This window comes from Bidens hawaiensis, unplaced genomic scaffold, assembly GCF_021521415.1.
Source record: "Bidens hawaiensis isolate Kalapana, Puna unplaced genomic scaffold, B.hawaiensis_p1.1 tig00009774_1, whole genome shotgun sequence".
NCBI lineage: Eukaryota > Viridiplantae > Streptophyta > Magnoliopsida > Asterales > Asteraceae > Bidens > Bidens hawaiensis.
Window position 1 is genome coordinate 368805 of NW_027491730.1, and position 22383 is coordinate 391187.

General features: G+C 36.3%; 1 pseudogene across 1 annotated transcript; it reads left to right on the forward strand.

Moving 5' to 3' along the window:
- The first annotated feature begins 557 nt into the window (after positions 1-557).
- Positions 558-4363, forward strand: LOC143533537 (BEL1-like homeodomain protein 8; annotated as a pseudogene). Its single transcript, XR_013135374.1, has 5 exons — positions 558-1223; positions 2133-2536; positions 2623-2684; positions 3638-4073; positions 4178-4363. The product of XR_013135374.1 is annotated as a BEL1-like homeodomain protein 8 (transcript).
- Positions 4364-22383: the final 18020 nt, after the last annotated feature.

Sequence of the window (22383 nt, forward strand, 5' to 3'; positions counted from 1 at the left end):
AAGAAGTCGTTCATGGATTACATTTAAAGATATATAAGTTGGATTTCCATAGACATAACTTTGTATATATGTAACAAGAAATGAAGAAACTAAAAAGAAAACTTAATCAATCAGATATATTGATTTTTTTAAAAAAGCAAGCAACCAAGGTAAAGAAATAAATGTTGTAAAGGCGTCCAACATTTTGTATGGTGGAGGAGAAAACAATATCGAAGTAGAGATTCGGGTACATCCAATTAATGGACGTCAAATCCTTGTGGCCTCCACAAACACACAGACAGGTAGTAGTATACTGGTATTAAGTATTTAACCAAATGGCCTTTCCGTAATTAAGTGGCCGACTAGGGTCACTTCCTTATCCTCCAACTCCCGTCAACTCCGCTATCCAACATCCGCCGTCAAATCTTAACGCCGTTAAATATCTAGGTTACTCTTGAAGTCTAAAAAGCTAACTGCACTTAATTATCACCTTTGCAATCATTGTCCTTACGCTACCTCCAAGTCACACTTTCACCGAACAAGATCATTCGGGTTCGGTTTCGGGTTCGTGTAAACTGATGGATCAAAATCAAACACAGATGCAAGCAGGCAATGATCACTGGAACAACAAAAACGTTGTTGTTGGTGGTGGTGGTTCCATGAACATTGATCAAACTTATGTGCAAACAAGCAGTGTAGAGCTTACGGCGTTTGCCTGTGCACCACCACCACCGTATAATATTAATTACCCAAACACACTACAAGAAGTTGTGACATCCGCCACCGTTGGATCATCACAAAACTGGATGAGCGGTTCAGATCAGTTAGGGTTTACACAAGGGTTATCCTTATCATTATCATCATCAGTTCCTCAAGCCAAACATGAGTTTCCAACGGGTTCGGACCACCCGAAACAGTTGATGGATATGTCATCTTTTGCACACCGGAGCAACGTTGGGCCGTTGGGTCCGTTTACGGGTTACGCGACGATTCTTAAGAACTCGAAGTATTTGAAGCCTGCACAAGAGTTGTTGAGTGATAGTTGTATAGTTGGAGGTCAAGATTTGGTTCAAGCGTGTGATAATACGAGAAAGATTCTTGAGGAAGAAATGAGTCGGGTTTCGGGTGATTCGGGTGCTTCGTCATTGACTGGTTACGGTTCGAATGATCATGTTTCGCTTTCGGAATCGTATAGGCCGGAGTTTCATCATAAGAAAGCCAAGTTATTGTATATGCAAGAAGAGGTATTATTATCTATTAATCTTGATTAGTTAATTTCATCTTTATAATCCAAACTATGATCGATTGACTAATAATAATCCATACTTGTTATAACGTGTCCTGTGACATTTCTAACTTTAATTTTCGTTGCAATGAGCAATTCCACTAGCTTTGAAGGCGTATGAACAATGGGTTGTTTTTATCCTAATGAAATTGTTGTAAATTGTTTTGAAACAACTTGAATAAAAGTTAAGTGCAATGGTGCACACGGGTTATTTTTCAGTTAGAGTGGGATTATCCTTAACAAAAGTAGAAGTTATACGTGTTATCGGTCAAGTTACAATTGAAGTATGTTTCATTTTTTGGCTATTGGATCATATTTTGGATTAGCAAAATAAACTTTCTATAATAACTAGTAAACTTGTGCAATAATTAGCTCAAAATGTTCTTGATTTAAAGGTGTTTTGTGATTATAGCAAGTTACTTTCAAATAATTAGATCGATTTTTTTCTATAAAAAAGTAATATTTTAGGTAATGTTTATTTATTCGGATTCAATTTATCATATTTTGATAATATGATCTATTAAATAAATGATTGATTAATTAATAATATTTGTTTATAGATATTTGAAATTGATGGTCCAAAATAAAGCAAGTTGAAAACTCTTATAAACCAACCAATATATATAATTAAGCCTACTTTAAACTGTAGTTACCCCACTATCTCGTCACTATTAAAGTCCTTAATCCTTTCATAATTGAGGTTTCACATGCTATGTTTTCCCGCCCCATTACAACTATAATCCAAACAGCGACAGTCTTCCCACTGATCACTGTCACTAAAACTAACGTTTAGTGACCGTTTAGTTATTTATTTTTTTTACCTTCAAATGTTTTATGTTAATGTTGTTTGTTACTATGTTTCTTAAAGGTATGCAGAAGGTACAGACAATATCATCAACAAATGCAAATGGTGATTTCGTCTTTTGAAACAGTCGCGGGACTTACTTCAGCGACACCATTCGTGTCGTTGGCTTTGAAGTCGGTTTCTCGACAGTTTCACTTTGTGAAGAATGCGATTTCTGAGCAACTCACACAAATGAAGAAAACGTTTGAGGATTTGTGTTCTCCAAGTAGAACTTCTGATGCTAATAATGCAAACGATTCGTTATCTCAATTGAAGTCGATGGATCATAGCCTTCAAAGACACGGGAAATCTAGTGGCGGAATGGGATCTTATGCGAACCAACAACCGATATGGCGGCCTCAACGTGGTCTTCCTGAACGTGCAGTCGCGGTTCTAAAGGCTTGGCTCTTCGATCATTTTCTTCACCCGTAATGCTCTATGCTTTTTATTTATATGATGTAATTTACATTTATGTTTATATGATGTAACTCTTTTGAAATTCGATTTTGTTTAGGTATCCTTCGGATGCGGACAAGCATATGTTGGCTACTCAAACTGGATTAAACTAGAAATCAGGTTAGAACTCTAACCTCTATGCCAACGTTCATTATAAAACCAATAATATGTTGAGAAATCTCAAGGTTGCATAATGCAATTTTACAATTTGCTTTAAACATTTTAAAACCAATAATATGTCGAGAAATCTCAAGGTCACATAATGCAATTTTACAATTTACTTTAAATGTGATAAACATGGTTATGTAAATGCATTATTTTCAACGTGTTATGCAGTTACTGTGGTTATCAACATATTATTTTATTGGTTGAGTAACAAGTGTGCCCCCTTATCATTAAATAAAAACATTGATTTGTATGCACAAGATTCATCTATTCAATCATTATTTATTGATATGGATATGCTCATGTTTAAGCATTTAATATTGCTAGAACCAGGGGTATGCATGAAAGTGAAATAAGAGAATGAAAATTGACTGTTTGGTTTTATGTTTTTTTCAAAAAGCAGGTTTCCATTTCGGTTTTGCATGTACGGAAAATCGAAAAAAGATATCCGGCGTTCATTACTGAATTGGAACTGTAAACCCGAGATAATCAATTTTTGTTATTGAAGTTATGGATTATAATTTTTACTTTTCAATGTTGAGTAATTTATACAAGAACGAAAATAATAAATGATGACGCCAAAAAACTTATGATTCAAACTTATAATAATCAATTAATCATATATCAACAAAAGGTTATAAGCTCAAATTCAATTGTTTGGGACATTTTTTCTCCCAGATAGTTTTAAGCCCAAATGACAAAACCAAAAAAAAAACAAAACAATCGTGAAAACCGAAAATAAACGGTTTTCAAAAATCCAAAAAAATTGAATCTGTTTGAGCCGACAAATGCAAATCACTTAGAGCTAGAAGCGTGATCCAGGGACACCATAACTAGGCATGTGATCCTGGGGCATCACAATTTGTTTCGAGTTCAATATAATATACATTTCATGGCTGTTGAATTAGGTTTCGAACTGGTTCATAAACGCGAGAGTGCGCATATGGAAGCCTATGGTTGAAGAAATCCACACCCTTGAAATAAAAGGCTTAGCAAACTCGAACTCGAACAACCCTCCAACCGACGGTCAAGACACTAGCCACATGGACATAGGCTCATTGACGAACAAGCAACAAGCCGATGGTTTAAGGACTTCTGAAACCCTGACCATGGTCAACAGTCAAAATGAGCAACTATGGGACCATGAGAAACGGTCAAGGTCCGATTACCATATTCCCGAACCCACCATGGACCGGTCCTTTACAAACATCATGCCCTACCCACGAACCACATTCGAGGCCGGTGGAATGGGGCCTGTTTCACTCACGTTAGGACTCAGACAGAACGCAGAACAAGTGCAACAGCTACAACAACACGAACAACAGCTTCGGCAGCGGTATGGAGGTCAGTTGGTTCATGATTTTGTGGGGTAGTTTTGTAATGGTGAAATGGTACATGTAGCATCAAGAAAATGGTATTATAACATGGAAAAATATTTTATTTTTCAGGAATTTAATCAGAATTACGGTAGTGGTAGATGTCATATTATTGGTTATTTCCAGGGTTTTTGTTGGTTCTGTAAAAACCCTAATCCATGATTTTGTAAGTTTCAAAATCTAGGAATCACTTTCCTCTTATAGTAAATTATTACGTACGAGGTATTATTAGTAACATACATTCTACATTTTCATAAGGGAGTGTTTGGGATTCTTTATTTTAGCCTTCTTATAACTTACTGTTATAAGTCATAAGTTATAAAAGTAACTTATGACTTATTTCTCTCTCAACATTGAAAACGTCTTATGACTTTTTGGAGAAGTTATAATTCATAAGGAGGCTAAAATAAGGAATCTCAAACACCCCCTAAATTAACGTTTTTGATAGATTGAATCTAAATTTGGGAGGTAATAAATTGAATTGGATTTTGAATAGGTTAGATATTATCCACAATAAACTAGTTTTACAATAAAATCAAATAAAAGCAGGCTAAACAATGATGTAGTTTGGTACAAACGTCTAATATATTAACACGTTTCTGTAATTGAATACAAATTCCGTTTTTTGTTTGGTATTTAGCCAAGACCGAATTGTTAAATGTGATTTGTGGTTTAATTTGTTTTAATTTGAACATGTTTGTGATTCGGTATTAAACTACTTGATATCATGCTAACACACAATACCTAAACATAAATTTAATTAAAAAAAACAATCAACTACATCGAGCTTCTGTAATCAACCCACGACACTTCAATCCAGCGGCTCTAGCCCTAGCGACACTTCAATCCAGACCTCATGACGAATGACAACATGATCTGGCGTCCGACCTAAATAGGAAAATCTTCGTGATTTTACTTGTCCATACATTTTTCTTTGATTTTGATTTTCAAATAATCAAATCTGACCGTATCCAATCGGGCTCAAAGACCTTGATGCATGAGAAAATTCAAACACCAAAAAGTCTTGAACAGATAAAAAAATTCCTGATTCCGTCATTAATCATAATCCAACCGATTATAGTCCCCTACATATCCAAATGAATTAAAAGTTGCATGTCTTGTCTCTTCGGATAATTTGTTTTTATATCTAATTGATTCATATACAACATGGCATGATTACCGTTGGATTACCTACATTTCAATTAATAATGATTAAAACACACGTCAAAAATACACTCAGAGTTATAAAACCTTTATAAATAAATTAATATAAAATATCATAATAATGCTCTAAAGTAAATGTCAAAAGTACATAATTGGGTACGCTTTAAGTATTTTGAGAAGGATACACGTGGGTACGGCCCAAGAATGAGTTGATAGTGATAACCCAACCGAAGGAGGCACAACCAAGTGGAAATAAAACCGTACATGTTTTGTAATCCTAAATTTTGTTGGGCTCTAAATTTTAAATTACTTGTAATATATAAAATATTGAAAACTAAAAAGATAGCAAAATTGATAAAGATAAAATTATTTCATTGAATAGATATAGATATTGAGAATATGAGGTGTGGAGTTTTTAATTTTTGCATAAAGTTTAGATTTAAATGCATCTTTTTGTTAATTATAGGGGTACACATGTTTCAATGTGAATACTTTAAGTGGGTTCATAAAGTTGATCATTATTTCAATTTAAAATCTTATAAAAGAGATCTCTCTAAATTATAGGGATGAGGTTGATATGAGAATCATATGTGAATGCTCCAGTGGCATCCTTTAAGTATGATATATTATCGAATAACTATGTTTGGAAGTACGATAAAAGAGATTATAATGAAGACTATTCTAACACCAACTATAAAGATAATTGCTATAAATTGTATCTAGATAGCAAATATTAACTGATATTATTGAAAACTAGAGAGCTTGAATAGTATGTATGAACTTATATATAGGAAAACATTTGCGTATACTAATAATAAATAGAAAAATTTATGATTTGCCTTCCTGTGTAATATGGGTGGGCGCAGTTTGAACAATTGATTCTTAAATTGCGCGTGTTGAACCATTGGAGTTTTCCGGCGGGCTCAGTATGCCCCATTTCGTTAGTTGACTTTGCTTTGACCCGTTAAAAATTGTTGAAATGACCTTTTTACCTTTCTATCTTCATCTTCATCATCATCATCCTATCTTCAAGATTAGTGAACAACCCTAAAATCTAAACCCGAAAATCCATCCATCTTCATGTTCACCAATAATCTTAAATCAAATTTACAACAACAAAGAGAGACCTCGCCGGAACCCTAGTTTGGTTGCCGGAAAATCGATTTTTCCGAAATACGAATAAGGAGCCTGAACCCAATAACACCGACAATTAAGTCAAATTTTTTTTTTCTCTGAGACAATAACAAAAACACCTGGTGTGTAAGAGCAAAATCTAAAATTTGACACACTAAATCCCAAAATCTCCGGTGGTGACGGTGACTGAGATGTGGTGGTGACGGTGCTGGGGTTTTGTTAAGGTCGGTGGTGGCGGTGACAGTCCCAGTGATGAAAGAAGGATGGATATGAAGAGATGAGAATTTGTGATGAAGATGAGATCCATGGTTAAGGGAAGATGATGATTTGAGATGATGGTGAAGACGTTGTTGGAGATGGAGATGGCGGTGAAGATGATGGTGATGTTGGTATAAGGCATATAACACACAAAAGAGCAAGTATTCTAAGTATCATACACCCTAAAGTTTGTGGTTTGAGAAAAGTGTATAATAAATCATTCTTGTTTTGAATAAGTATGCATGCTACCCCCAAAACATAAAAGGGAAAAACGGGGGATGAAATGTACTCACCTCGATTGATGAATCGAGAAATAATAAATGATCGAAATTTAGAAAGCTTGCGAATGAAACGAACGAATCCGACTTGAAAACTAAATGAAAACGAATAAATAATATATTAATGAACTTGAACTTTAGTTGAAACTACATTTGAAACATTGAACGGGAAGGTTCGGTTGTTAATCAGGTTACCGGTTAATTTGTTAACGATTAAGGACTCATACTTAATTGATAATTAAAATAAAATATTATTATTTTATTGGGCTTTTAAATAACTAAACCAATATTAAACAGAAACAAGACGGGTTTAAATCAAGAGCTCAGTTTTATAAAAATGAATTGATAATAAAGCTTATAACGATATTATTAATGATAAAGATAGAAATGATAATAATAATTTTAAAATATGTTATATATATATATACATATACAGATATATAAGATAATGATGATAATAATATATAACTATACTACCAATCGAGAATTGTTGCTACAACTAATAATAGTAATAAGTATAATAATAATTTTGTTGTTGAATACGTTAATAATAGGTTTATAAATTTTACTAATAATAATAATTATTATAATAATAATTATATGCGCCATATTAAAGATAATAACTAATACTTATAACATTTTAATAATAATAGTATTAGTGATAAAAATATAATTCGAGTAACGATGACGTTAAATGGCAACTAGGCCCGACATTGGTTTCGGTTCAATAAAACAAGTGGATAATATTAACAATAATAGAATTTAATAATATTACTTAATAATCATAATAAAAATGATAATAATAATAATAATAATCTATTAATTATGAAAATAATGATAATAATTGTTTCCGTCAAAAATTAACTAGGTAACTTTTGATAAAATTAGTACGTGAGATAGAGTGCTTGATTGAAAACAAAGTGAACACGATGATTTGATTTCGAGGAAAAAAACCCTTGATCGTGTGGATCTCCGGCACAAAAAACCCCGAACGGTGAAAACTATCACCGTCACTTTTATTAATATCAAAAAGGTGGTTACAACTAGTGTAGCTGATAAATGATCGTGTGCTAAATGATACAATAGTTGCTAGTAGCTAAACAAGTGAAGTGTGTCTTCTAGTCGTATCTATCAGCTCGTTTAAATAACAAAAGAGTACAACTGAAATTCCGAGAAATCCGGAATAAACCCTAGACTAAGTCTTCCATGATCCATTGCTGCCCACGTTTGAGTTGACGAAGTTTAAGCACTAGTCATTGCAAACCCACGTTCATATTAGCATATTTAACACGTGGTCTTATCTGTAAAACAAACAAAAATAATATAGGACAATTGAATTAGTCAAATACCATCCTCAGAATATTCGCATCGATAGGATAGCTCGAAATCCCTTTATCATAACGAATCCCGAGGATAAAAAATCTGCACCCAACAATTGCCCCCAATTTTTAGAGATAGCGCGTGACAGCTGTAAAAATTTCAAATTTCAAAAAAGTAAAAATATCTTCTGTTATTTGAAAGGACATGCACGCGGATTGAGGGGACCCTATAACCGTCATTTTAGGTTATAATCAAGCCATTTCCCAATCTCAAAATAATAATCTCTCCACCGGTTCATAATCAGGTCAGTTCCTCTTTCTCTTGTCTCTTAATTTTTCTGAAGCTTTGAATTCGATCAACAATGAGAAAAAGAACCCCTCGTTCGCCTAATCCTTACTCATTCGTAACCTCAGAAGATTTCGTCGACCAGGGTTACATCCCTGCCACTGATGAAGACCAGTGTCTTTTTAAAGATCTCGACATTAGGTTTCTGAAAGATTCAGGCTTATTACCCGCCGAGGCCATCATTAGACCATATGACCCTAAAGTCAAAGCTGACTTCTCTTCTAAAACCTGGGTTTGCTTTTTCCATTACCCCTTTTCGATCGGCCTTTCGTATCCATTTTCTCCGCTCATTAAGGAATTCTTTGATGTCATCGGTTTCTCTTACTCCCAAGTCATGCAAATGGTGTGGAGAGTCTTAGCTACAGTATATCGATTGAATAAAACCCACGAACTGTCCATAGGTGTCCCTGAGATAGCCGCAACCTATAACCTCCGTACACACGGATCTTACCGCTATTGCCTTCAATCCAAATCCAGCCGCCTTTACATGGTTCCCAAGGTGTCCGGTAGTGACCCCGATTGGAAGAAAAAAATTCTTTTCGTTCGTCGTGACTCTATTCCCGATGGAGTAAGCTTGCCAGTTAAATGGGTTCACAAGGGTAGGAAATTCTTAGGATAGAATTTATTTTTGCAAATAGTTTGTATTAATACGGCTTCTTTTTTGCAGTTGTGTTTGAGGATATAATAAGGTACAGGAAAGATAGGAATCGAAGGCTCAAGGTGTTGTTCAAAATCCCAGCAGAAGATAGGGAATTCTGGTTAGAAGAAGAAACAGGGAAAACAAGCGTGACCGCTGCGAAGTCTCTTGAAAGCAGGTCTATAGGTAAGTATCTTGGGTATTTCATAAAATACTTAGGATTGCACTTTCTTGAGAATAACTTGATAGATCATTGTGTAGAGATGCTGAAGACAAAGTCTTCCTTCAGCTTAGTTGACCTGTACGATCTCATCGAGGACAGGACCATGGTGAAACAAGAACACTCCAAGACCCTCTCTCCGAAAGTAAGGGTTCCAACAACTCGTCAAAAGAGCGCTGCCCAGAAGAAAAGGAAGGCCACCACTTCAGCTGAAACTGAGCGCTTTGCCGACATGAGCACTACCGATGCTGTAGAGAAGTTGCAAGCTCTCGCCAACTTTCTTGGAGCAGTAAGTATCTTTGTTTATCCTGAAAATAGTAATCTGCAGGAAAACTTATGTTAATTTGGGGATAACAGAAAACTGAAGGTTACCATCAGAGATCTCAAGACGTTGAATTGGCTCTGAATGAGGCTGAGGACGAGATTGCCGATCTTCTAAATGCTGCTGACATAAAGAAAAAGCTTCTCAAAAAGAATGACAAAGGGATTGTGGACCTTAGAACTTCATTTGAGTTGGAGAAGACTGAGTTCATTGAAGAGGCCAAGAAATCTGCAGCCACTAGTATCCTGGAGTCAATGCTCAAGATGTCAGAGGAGGTGTAAGCGAAGGGCTATGTGATGGGTTCCTGGAATTCTGCGGCTTGGAGGAAGAAGCTGAAGATGCTGAGGGGTGAGAAGGTTGAAGAATCTGATGTGGCAGATACTTCTGAGGTGATCAAGGAGACAGATGCTAGTGAGGAGATGAAGGAAACTAAGGCTAGTGAGGTGACGGAGTCGAAGAAGAAGGAGGGTGATCATGGTGAAGGTGACAAGGTTTGAACCTTGTTTCCAAGTTGTTTTAATGTGTTTCTGATGGTTGTTTGAACAATTTTTATTTTGGTTGTGTAAGGATAATATAACATGCTTAGGATAATAGTTTGGGTGGAGGGATCCTGGTTGAGGACGAAGCCCAAACTAACTTTTATTTCCTGTTTTTGAACAATTTGATGGTTTAGGTGGATGGGCTCTTGTTTTGAGTGAAACCTGAATCATCTTATCCTGCACTTAAATATTAGCATAACAACATTTTATGACTTGTGTTGATATTTTATCCCTGTTTGTGTTATTAAATTCTTTAGAGAAAAAAATTGAATCTATTATAAATGGAATTTTTTAATAATAGTTTAAGTTTAAGTCAATAAACCAATACCAAGTCATAAAATTCATCTCATAAATAAGACAAGTAATATGTAATATAAGATATTGACAAACATGAAATCATACCAGAATCGTATAGCAACTAACTCTGATGATGTATAGACCATTTCATCCTAGTAATAAGATTACTTTTCAAGATGCTCCTCCAATCATAAGGATACATTGATAGACCTGCAATATTAACATTATCCTGAAAATAATTTCAGAAATTCTGGCGACAAGGCCCAAACAAATTGGCGACAAGGCCTAAACAAACTGGCGACAAGGCTCAAACAAACCGGCGACAAGGCCTAAACAAACCGGCGATAAGGCCTAAACAAACTGGCGACAAGGCCCTTAGAAGAGGTGAAAACCCCTTAAACCTTAGGAATAAACTGGCAACAAGGCCCTTAGAATAGGTGAAAACTCCTTAAACCTTAGGAATAAACTGGCGACAAGGCCCTTAGAAGAGGTGAAAACCCCTTAAGCCTTAGGAAATGGTACGTCTACCATAAACTTGAGATTCAAACCAATAACTGAGGATAACAAGGTAACAAGTCACTATATTTCATGTGCTGGCGCCGTCTCTCGAACTACGGCCGAATAAACGTGCGTTATAGGCGATCTTAAGAAGAGGTGAAAACCCCTTAAACCTTAGAAGGCATTGAATAATACCTTAACTGGCGGCAAGGCCCAAAGAAACTGGCGACAAGGCCCAAATAAACTGGCGACAAGACCCAAACCAACTTCATTCCATGTGGGGATTCCACATGTCTTCAGGCTACAAAACACTCAAATCTAGGTTAGGGGTGGGTGTTAGCCTTGCTAACACCCCTCCGATGCTTAAGTCAGTAACATGATAATAGACTAATAATATTGAAAATGAATAAAAATGTGGATTTGAATACATACCTTAGTTGTTTAACATCACTGTTAAATTTCTCATGATAGCAATTATCTTGGGGATAGAAGTCTTACATAAAATATTTTATGAGGTGGATAGCGTTCCAAGCCTTTGGTAATAAGTCACCATCCAAAGTAGACAATCTGTATGCCCCCTTTCCTGCTTTTGACTCAATCAAGTAAGGACCTTCCCATTTTGGTGCGAGCTTTCCATCCGCAGGATTTGTAGTATTCTGGAAAACTTTTCAGAGAACTAAATCCCCTTCTTGAAATCTACGAACCCTGATATTCTTGTTGTAGGACTTTGCTATCTTCTGCTAATAAGAGGCCATTCTGATCTTCGCTAAATCCCTGAGCTCTTCTACTGCATCTAGATCTTCAAGTAGACTTTGAATATTATCTTCGGGATTCTGATGACTGATTCTAGCTGTAGGGATAACCATCTCTGTCGGGATAACTGCTTCAGCTCCAAATACCAATGAGAAAGGAGTCTGACCAGTAGCACTCTTTGAAGTGGTCCTATCTGCCCAAAGAACAAAGGTAGTTTCTCGGCCCACTTTCCCTTCTTAGACCCCAACTTTTTCTTCAGGTTATTGATAATGATTTTGTTGCTTGACTCAGCCTGACCATTAGCCTGAGGATGGACAAGTGTTGAGGTGATCATCTTGATTCCCCAACTGGCACAGAAGTTGGTGGTTCTCTTGCCAATGAACTGCGAGCCATTGTCACACACTATTTCTGCCGGGATTCCAAATCTTGTCAGGATATTGCGCTTGATGAATGAGATAACTTCTTTCTCTCTGACTTGAACAAAAGCTTCCGCTTCAATCCACTTCGAGAAATAATCCGTCATGGCCAGCATAAAGACTTTTCCTCCTGGAGCTCTAGGTAGTTTCCCTACAATATCCATACCTCACTTCATGAAAGGCCAAGGGGATATAACAGGATACAATGGTTCTGCCGGCTGGTGCAAAATGTTGCTATGTCTCTGGCATGCATCACATTTCTGAGAATAATTCATAGCATCCCTCTTCATCGTTGGCCAGAAGTATCCTGTCCTCAGGATTTTGGAGAATAGTGCTCTGCCCCCTGTGTGATTCTCACAGTCTCCTTCATGGATATCCTGAAGAACTTCTTGAGCTTCTGCCTTCTCCAAGCACCTAAGATATGGTCCTGCAAAAGATTTTCTGTATAATATATAATTCATTATAGTATATGGGATTACCTTCGTGCGAAATGCTCTTGGGTTTTCATCCTTGGGGATAAGTCCATCCTGAATATATCTCCTGATCGGGGTAATCCAAGAATTTTCATTATCCTCAGGATTCTTGACTCTCATATCTTCATCATCTTCTGATATTTCATTGACACATTGCTCTCCTATTGCTGGGCTCAGGATATGTATGATAGGAATCTTGACACCTTCCGGTATCCTGAAGGATGAAGCTAAATATGCTAGGGCGTCTGCTTCAACATTCTCCTCTCTAGGTACCTGTGAAATAACAAACATTTCGAAACACTTTGCTAGTTTTTTTACTAGCTCTAGATATTTCATTAGTTTTTCTCCTCTAACAGTATATGAACCATTAAAATGATTAGTTAATAATAATGAATCAACATATACTTGAATAAACCTGATTTTCATGTCGAATGCTAGTTGTAATCCTGCTATCAAAGCTTCATATTCTGCCTCATTATTTGTGGCTTGAAATCCGCAGGATATGGATTGAGGTATAATGTCCCCCTGTGGCGATTTCAGCAGGATCCCAAAACCTATTCCTCTAACATTTGAAGCACCATCAGTGTATAGAGTCCACTTATCTTTGGTTTCTTCAAGTTGTTGGACTTCCAAGTTTGTCTTTTCTTTAAGTTCACTGGTGAAATCAGCCACAAAGTCTGCTAATGCCTGGGATTTGATGGCAGTCCCAGGTTCATATGCTATATCGTATGCACTCAGCTTCACAGCCCATTTTGCCATCCTACCTGAGATTTCTGGTTTTCTCAAAACAGACTTAATAGTGTAATTAGTTTTAACAAGAATATGATGAGTTTCAAAATAGTCTCTAAGTTTAGAAGATGCCATAATAAGTGCTAAAATTAATTTCTCAAGATAAGAATACCTGGTTTCAGCATTCAATAGACTTTTACTTACATAATAGATGGGATGCTGTTGACCTTCTAGATCCTTGGCTAAAACTGCACTCACAACATTATTTGATACAGCTAGATATAGAGATAGAGGTTCACCTTCTTCGGGTTTTACCAGTAGAGGAGCAGAGGAAAGATAAGTTTTTAAGGACATCAAAGCTTCCTCATGCTTACCGGTCCATTCGAACTTCTTATTTTTCCTCAGGATATCATAAAATTCTTTGCACTTTTCTGAGGATTTGGATATGAATCTGTTGAGTGTCGCTATCCTGCCAGTTAGCCTTTGAACATCCTTGACTGATGTTGGGGATTTCAGATTCAGGATAACTTGTATCTGCTCTAGACTCGCCTATATCCCCCTTTTGGTGACCATGTATCCCAAGAATTTGCCAGCCTTTACTCCGAAATGACACTTTGCAGGGTTCAGCTTCATGTTATATTTGTCGAGGATATCAAATGAAGTCTTGAGATCCTGTAGGTGATCCTCAGCCTTTTTGGACTTCACCACCATACCATCGATATAAACTTCCATCGTGTCCCCCAGTTGCTCTTTGAACATCATATTAACTAACCTCTGATAGGTTGCACCTGCATTTCTAGGTCCAAAGGGCATAGCAATATAACAATAAATACCTGTGGGAGTCATGAAGGCTGTGTCTTCTTGATTTGAGGGCTCCATTTGGATTTACTGAAATCCTGAGGATGTGTCCATAAATGTCAGCATCTCGTGGCCAGCTGTAGCGTCTACCTTTGAATCTATGTGTGGTAGAGGGAATGGATCCCTAGGACAAGCCTTATTCAAGTCTGTGAAATCCACACAAACCCTCCATTTTCCATTCTTTTTTTGTACAACCACCACTTTGCTAACCATCGAGGATATTGAACTTCCCTAATCATTTTGGCCTTCAAGAGTCTTTCTACTTCTTCTTGAATGATTATGTTTCTTTCAGGTGCAAACTTTCTTCTCTTTTGATGGATTGGACTGAAAGAATTATCAATTCCAAGTTTATGTGTTATAGTATCTTTGGATATACCTGTCATATCTTCATGTTTCCATGCAAATGTTGACAGTCTTAACTTGAGGAAATCAAGCAATTTTGACTCAATATCCTCAGGAATTCTAGTTCCTATCAGCACTTTGACTTCAGGATCCTCGGGATAAGGAAGTACTTCTTTAATTTCTTGTTCCCTGGCCTCCATTACGGCTCGTGCTGGCTTCTGTAATTGCTACGCATGCTGGGATTTGGCAGTGCACTTCATAGAAGAGGTGTAGCAATTCTTTGCATCTTGTTGATCGCTGATGATTTTGATAACTCCCCACGGACTTGGGAGTTTCACACATTGGTGATAAGTTGAGGGGACTGCTTTCATGTCGTGTATCCAGGGCCTGCCTAATATAATATTACAACAAGACTAACAGTCAATAACACAAAATGTTTGTATTTTATTTACCCCTTCGACGTATACTGGGAGTTTTATTTCCCCAATAGTGCTCTTAGTCTCTCCTCTGAATCCAACCAATACTGAGGAACTGGGAACGATCTCATCCTCAGGAATATTCATCTTTCTCAGCACATCTAGTTTAATTATTTTGACAGAGCTTCCACCATCTACGAGGATCCTGCGCACATAATGGTTAGCCACATATAATGTTATTACCAAACTATCATGGTGAGGATCCTGAATGTCGACTCTATCGCTTTCATCGAAGGTCATGGTCTTTGTTTGAGTGAGAATAGATGTCTTTTTTGGTCTGTCAGCCACTTCTAATTTTCTTTGATCAACATTTCTTTTTTGCACCAGAATAAGAGGTTCCACAGATGTCAGATCCTCCGGATATGAACATGATTGTTCTTGCATCTGTTGGTGGAGGAGTCGCCTTTTCAGGAATATTTTTAAAATTTTGCTCCTTTCCCTTCTTCCGGCCAAGTAGCTCTTTCAAGTGGCCTTTGCTGAGAAGATAGCTAATCTCCCTTCTGAGTGCAATGCAATCTTCAGTCAAGTGCCCAAAATCTTTGTGGAAGGCGCACCATTTTATTTGTCTTTGTAGGTTCCTTGTTTCTCCAACTTCCTTGACCACCTGGCTTTTTCACCTAAATCCTGCATGGCACACATTAATCTACCAATATCAATAGAAAAACAATATTAAGATATTTTAGGATATTCTTCACCATCTTCGTCATCTACTGCATTAATCCTGGGGTTTTCAGGCTTATAGTAAGGTTTTGATCAATACGATTTTCCCGGGGATTCGGCTTTCCTGTTTTTCTGATCATACTTTGGGATATCGACCTTTTTAAAGTTTTTCTTATCGTCTTCTAGCCTGATAAACCTCAGAGCTCTGCTTCTTGCTTCATCTAATGACCTGCATTGAGTCATAACAAGATCATCATAGAAAGAGGAGTTTTTCTCTAACACCAACTTAAGAGCTTCCACTGTCGAAACAGGATTTAGATTTGGAATCTACAATGACTCCTTTCTAAACTTGGTAATAAAATCTCTCAATGATTCCCCAGGATTCTGGGTAACCCTATAAAGATCACCTATTATTTTCTCAAATGTTCTACTGCAAGAAAACTGGTTATTGAATAAGTTAATTAAATGAGAAAAGGAAGTGATAGTATTAGGAGGAATACTCAGTAGCCATTTCATGGCTGCTCCAGTCAAGATAGACCCAAACCCCTTGCAAAGACATGCTTCCTTGATTTCCATAGGGATTGGGTTGATCTCCATACGCTCTCTATACTGCGCAACGTGTTCCTCAGGATCCGTTGAACCATCATACAGTTTCATATTTGGGGTTTGAAACCGTTTGGGGATCTGTACGTCACCGATTGATGGTACAAATCGGGATATTCTGTGACTATCAGTGGGAACTTCAGCTATGGGACGGATTACACCAGGAACATTTGATATCATGTCCTTGAGCTTCTGTAATTTCCGGGCTAAACTTGAACTTATGCCTGCATCCTGCAAAAATCCTTGATTAGCATTAACGGGAATTGTATTGAAGGTGTTACCCTGATTAAAATTCTGAGGAGCGGTCTGGGTGTTGTAGCTTGCATTCCCAAACGTAGTGTCTCCTGGAGTGACAAATGGGGTGGCCGAAGAGTTAGCCTGCATCGGGATGAAGTCTCCCTGGTGCACCTCAGAGGACCCTGCAAACTACTGAGTTTGAGCAAATGGCTGCTGAGGATTGAAGGACCCTGATGGAGGCACTCCTGAGAATCCTGCTTGTTGCTGAAATCCTGAGGATAACGCCTGATGATAAAGACCTAAGGATCTCGTATGGTGGGACAATCCTGAGGATCCAGACTGTTGAAGCGATCCTGAGAGTCCTCCCTGCTGCGACAATCCTGAGGATAACACCTGCTGATAAAGACATAAGGATCCCGTCTGGTGGGACAATCCTGAGGATCCCACCTGATGGAACAATCCTGAGGATCCAGACTGTTGGAATGATGAGGATCCAGGGTTGTACGCCATGGCAGACTCCGGACGCACCAATCCTGAAGATCCTGGAGGAGTGAAATCCAGAGATCTCGGGATTAGTGATGTAAATTCTTCCACCGCCTTTTTGGCCTTCCTCATATCTTCCAGTTCATTCACAATCATCTGGTTGGTCTTATTCTGGCGATCCATCTGTTTCTGTAACCGTCTATAAAGAGACAGCAGGTCGTTGTTGGACACCATGATGGGATCTTGGGAAGACGGCCTTGATCCCGAGAACACGGGAGTAGCAGGTTTCTTCTGAGTGTTGTCAGGTTTCTTCGGGATACAACCAGTAGGAGGAGGAGGCATAGAAAGCCTCACAGAGGAATCCGAAGCCGCGACAGAAGAAGAAACAATTTTCGGTTGGGAAGACATGTTGTGGATGTTGAGAGTAGGGTTTAATTTGAGAGTTGATAATGATCAGAGCATCGTTTGCCCCACGGTGGGCGCCAAATTGTTTCGGTCAAAAATTAACAAAGTAACTTTTGATCAAATTAGTACGTGAGGTAGAGTGCTTGATTGAAAACAAAGTGAACACGATGATTTTATTTCGAGGGAAAAAACCCTTGATTGTGTGGATCTTTGGCACAAAAAAACCCCGGACGGTGAAAACCATCACCGTCACTTTTATTAATAACAAAAAGGTGGTTACAACTGGTGGAGCTGATAAAAGATCGTGTGCTAAGTGATACAATAATTGCTAGTAGCTAAACAAGTGAAGTGTGTCTTCTAGTCGTATCTATCAGCTCGTTTAAATAACAAAAGAGTACAACTGAAATTCCGAGAAATCCGGAATAAACCCCAGACTAAGTCTTCCATGATCCATTGCTGCTCACGTTTGAGTTGACGAAGTTTAAGCACTAGCTGTTGCAAACCCACGTTCATATTAGCATATTTAACACGTGGTCTTTTCTGCAAAACAAACAAAAATAATATAGGACAATTGAATTAGTTAAATACCATCTTCAGAATATTCGCATCGATAGGATAGCTCGGAATCCCTGAATCATAACGAATCCCGAGGATAAAAATCTGCACCCAACAATAATAATTGTTTTGTTAGTGATAATAATAATAATAATAATAATAATAATAATAATAATAATAATATAAATTATCTTGTTAATGATAATAATAATAATAATAATAATAATAAAATCTAGATAACAAATATAATGTTAATAAAAATAGTAATATTAACTTGAGTACTTTGTTAACAAAAACAAACCAAAGTTGGTCACGGAGGGGATCGAACTCGTGACCTCAAGTTTAAATGCACACGCACCAACCAACTGCTTCAGACAATCATATTGTTAGGATTTAGGAAAAGTTAGTTTTAAACCTTACACTTAAACATCATCATCCCCAAAATAAATTAAAACCCAGATCCGATTAGCTCGATTAATTTACAGTTAAACTGAAAGTCACACATAACCTATCGATACCTGAATTCGAAGCCGGAGATGAGGAAACAAGGGGTCGCCGGAGCCGATTCCGGCCGCCGGAGGCGCGGCGGAAAATAACAAACCAGAGGGAGAGAAGAGGCGGAGAGAGAGAGAGAGACGGAGAGAGAGAGAGAGAGAGAGAGAGAGAGAGAGTGACAGAGCCAGTTTTCCGGTCGCCGAAAAAGCGACCGGAGAGGGAAGGGGAGGGTAGCTGAGGGTGATGGCGTTACCGGAGAAACCGAGAGATGGAAAGAGAGGTGGTGTCGGAGTTGTTTGGGGGGGGAGGGTGGCCGGAGATCGTCGTTGCCGGATTCTCGCCGGAAGTTCGAGGTGGCCGAAAAACGGCTAGGGGAGGGCGTGGCGGCTGAATGTAATGGGTTAGGGTTAAGGCTTTAGGCTTTATATATATATATATATATAACATCCCCCTTAAGTTTCAATCAAGGTTTAAAATGAGTTTAAAGGTTCTTAAAACTTATAACAACTTTACGAAAATCAGTTTGAACCCTTTATGTTTTTCTTTACGGCACTATAATATGACTAACATCGATTTATTGATGATCGAGGTCTATAATAATATTATGTAATAATTAAATAAGGTTCTAAAAAATGTTGATTCGGGTTACATAATAAAAGTTTACCAAACGAATATAACTCGAGACCCGAATATAACGAATGTCACAGATCACATTAAAGACTTGGTGTAAGAAGAATCATTCGAAGATTATTTTTGATTTTTGCAAACTATTTTGTTTTAATTTTCTACCAACTTTAATACTTATGTGATTTTTATAGTATTTAGTTTTGAGTCATAAAAATCATTTTACCTTTTAAGTATTTACTATCAAATGTTATGTTTAATGTTATTAAATCTTTCTGGATTCATAACATATTCATGTTGTAGTATTCTTGAGAGATTTCATCAAGTAATGCTTTTAAATCTTTTAACAATTTAAGCTTTGTTGATTTATGACTTAAGATTTGGTTTTTACAAAAGTTTACCCAAGTTTTATAATATACTAGGTTAGAACCCGTGTAGCACACGGGTTGAGAGAAAAAAATAAAAGAAATATAAAGCAAACAAATCTTTTGATAATTTCAAAACAAAAATAACAAAGTTTATCATTGCAAACCATAAACCATAATTAAAACTTGTCAAATGTCAAACCAACCAATCAAACATAATAATAATAATAATAATAATAATAATAAAACAACTACCGACGTAAATGTGTTTACCTGCAAAACATTATGGGTAAATTCAAAATAAAACAAACAAAAATTTTCTTTTATTATTGCAAACGTAGCAAACCATATACTATTATTCATAAACCATTACACTTCTCTAATGTCATATCAACCAAACAACCAATCATCAAACATAATAAATAAATAAAAACCACAAACGTAGATGTATTAGCGGTAAAACATGACCGGAAACCTCAAAAATAAAAGAAACACAAATATTGTTTTTAAACACATGACAACACGTATATTTTTTCTTCTTTGGAATTAAGAGATTGTTGTTATCTTAAGAAACGTCACACACAACCTGTTTTCCCTTGGATTTATTAGTTGAATTTGCAGCAACAGCATTAATATCATAGATATCTCAAAGATTCCTCTTAAATTGGATGGTGGACAACTTTGACGGTTTGTGTCACCAATTGAAATAGGAGTTATGCTATTCTCACCATTAAATGATATAATTTCCTTGAAAAAAATTATAATAACTAGGTTTTACGACCCCGCGCTTCGCGACGGGACTGTTAAATCGAACAAAAAAAAACATAACTAAAAATGTTAAACCATAAACTCGCTGCAAGTCGACGCGAAGCCAGTCTGTATCAAGTTTCGGCATTGAAACTAAACAAAAAAAAAATAAACCAGTCAATGCCAAATACAACAAATTATCATATGTAGAACTTAAAAACCGACACATTACAGCTGCAAACTCGTATAAATTCGGTTAGTATTAGCGTTACCAACACAAATTCGTAAACATATATTAGTAAGCCAATAAAAATATTTTAAATGCGAAGTATCAAACATTGAAACGCGGTTATAAAACCGTGCGGCGATGAGATATTTTAAATCATGAAAAAAGTTTGGTCATTGTAAAGACAAACTATATAAATATGAAAGCAAAGTTTAAGAAAATCGTTTAACCGGAAAATAAAACATGTAAAATAAAGACAAACTAATAAGGTTTTGTTCAGAAATCTCAACCTTTCAAGTAATAAAAAAAAGATAAAACTATAATTCAAATAAAATAAATCTCATAAGTTTTAAAATAAAAATATTACCAAGTAGGTGTTAAACTTTTTTTTTCCAAACAATTCATTATGAATGAATCATCAAAATACTTTGCAATATTAAAGTTTATTGCCTTTTATCCAAAATATTGTATTCCTTTGTATCTATTTTAAAGGCATACTTTCTTTGTAGCAAAGTGTTAAAACACACTTGGTATAGCAAAACCCTATAAAAGAAAAATAAAACAAATTAATGTTCATAATAATAACATATATTCGATTAGTATTTGAGAAAATGTTGATATGTATATACTTACACCTTGATATGTGAGAATTGACATTTTCTTATCATAAGGAGATATGTTAGTAACAGTTGATACATGGCGTTAATGTTGTAAAACTCGTTAGGCGTTTCCCTAGCGGCCGACCCCCTTGTAGGGAGTACTTGGCTTATACTCGGATATGATAAATATAACATAAAATAATTATCGCATATTATAGATATGTTAAGATAAGCATAATTCATATCAAGATAAGCATAATTCATATGAACAAAAAACATAATTCAAAAAATTCATGTTTTGTTGTTATTTTAATTTTTTTACTAAAAAATAAAAAAAAATTAGAAAAAATAAAAAATTGTGGCCGAGTTGACCTTGGAGGCCGAGTAATCCCGAGTACTTCGACTTTTGACGAGTTGGACCTTGGCGAGTAATGGTGGCCGAGTTGGGAAAAAACGGCAAGGTTGATGTCCGAGGACCTTGGAATCGCCGATCCAAGGCCTTGGAATCCGACTTTTACGACACTGCATGGCGTTTGTTAACACTTCGTTGACCTGAAAACAAAGATAAGAAAAAGTGATCCATATGGCTAAACAAAATAAGAATGTTATCATAAATCATATTCGCAACGTAGTAATAGTAAATGTACGATGTAATCAATAATATGAATGTTTCGTTTAAAGAAACATACCATTAGTAATATTTGATACATACATTCATAATGTAGTATAAGTAAATGTAGAAGGCATTAGAATCTCGTCATCTCCTTCAAATAAGAAAAAGAAAGTTATTAAATAGTATAAAATAATTCACATAAAATAAATATTTTTTTTTACCTAATTACCGTCTATCTTTGGTGCAAAATTTTCATTGTCATTGGCTTATTGCATATCTACATGGCGTAAATATTATAATTCGAAAACAAATATGTATAATAGGATTACATTAGAAATAGGGTATAATTAATGATAAATGAGTAAAGTTTTATGCAAGCAATTTACAAATAAGTTTGTTGGTAAGAACATCACTGATGTGTTTGAAGTAGTCAAATAATTATTAATTAAAATTATACTAATCTAGACACTAAGTAATACTCTAGATCCTTAAATTTAACTTAAACTACTAATCGGCAAGTGAACCGGTCGACTCTAGTACAGCTAAGTAAGTCCGGATATCGAACCCACGAGACTCTATAAATTACGAAACAAACAAATTAGACTCA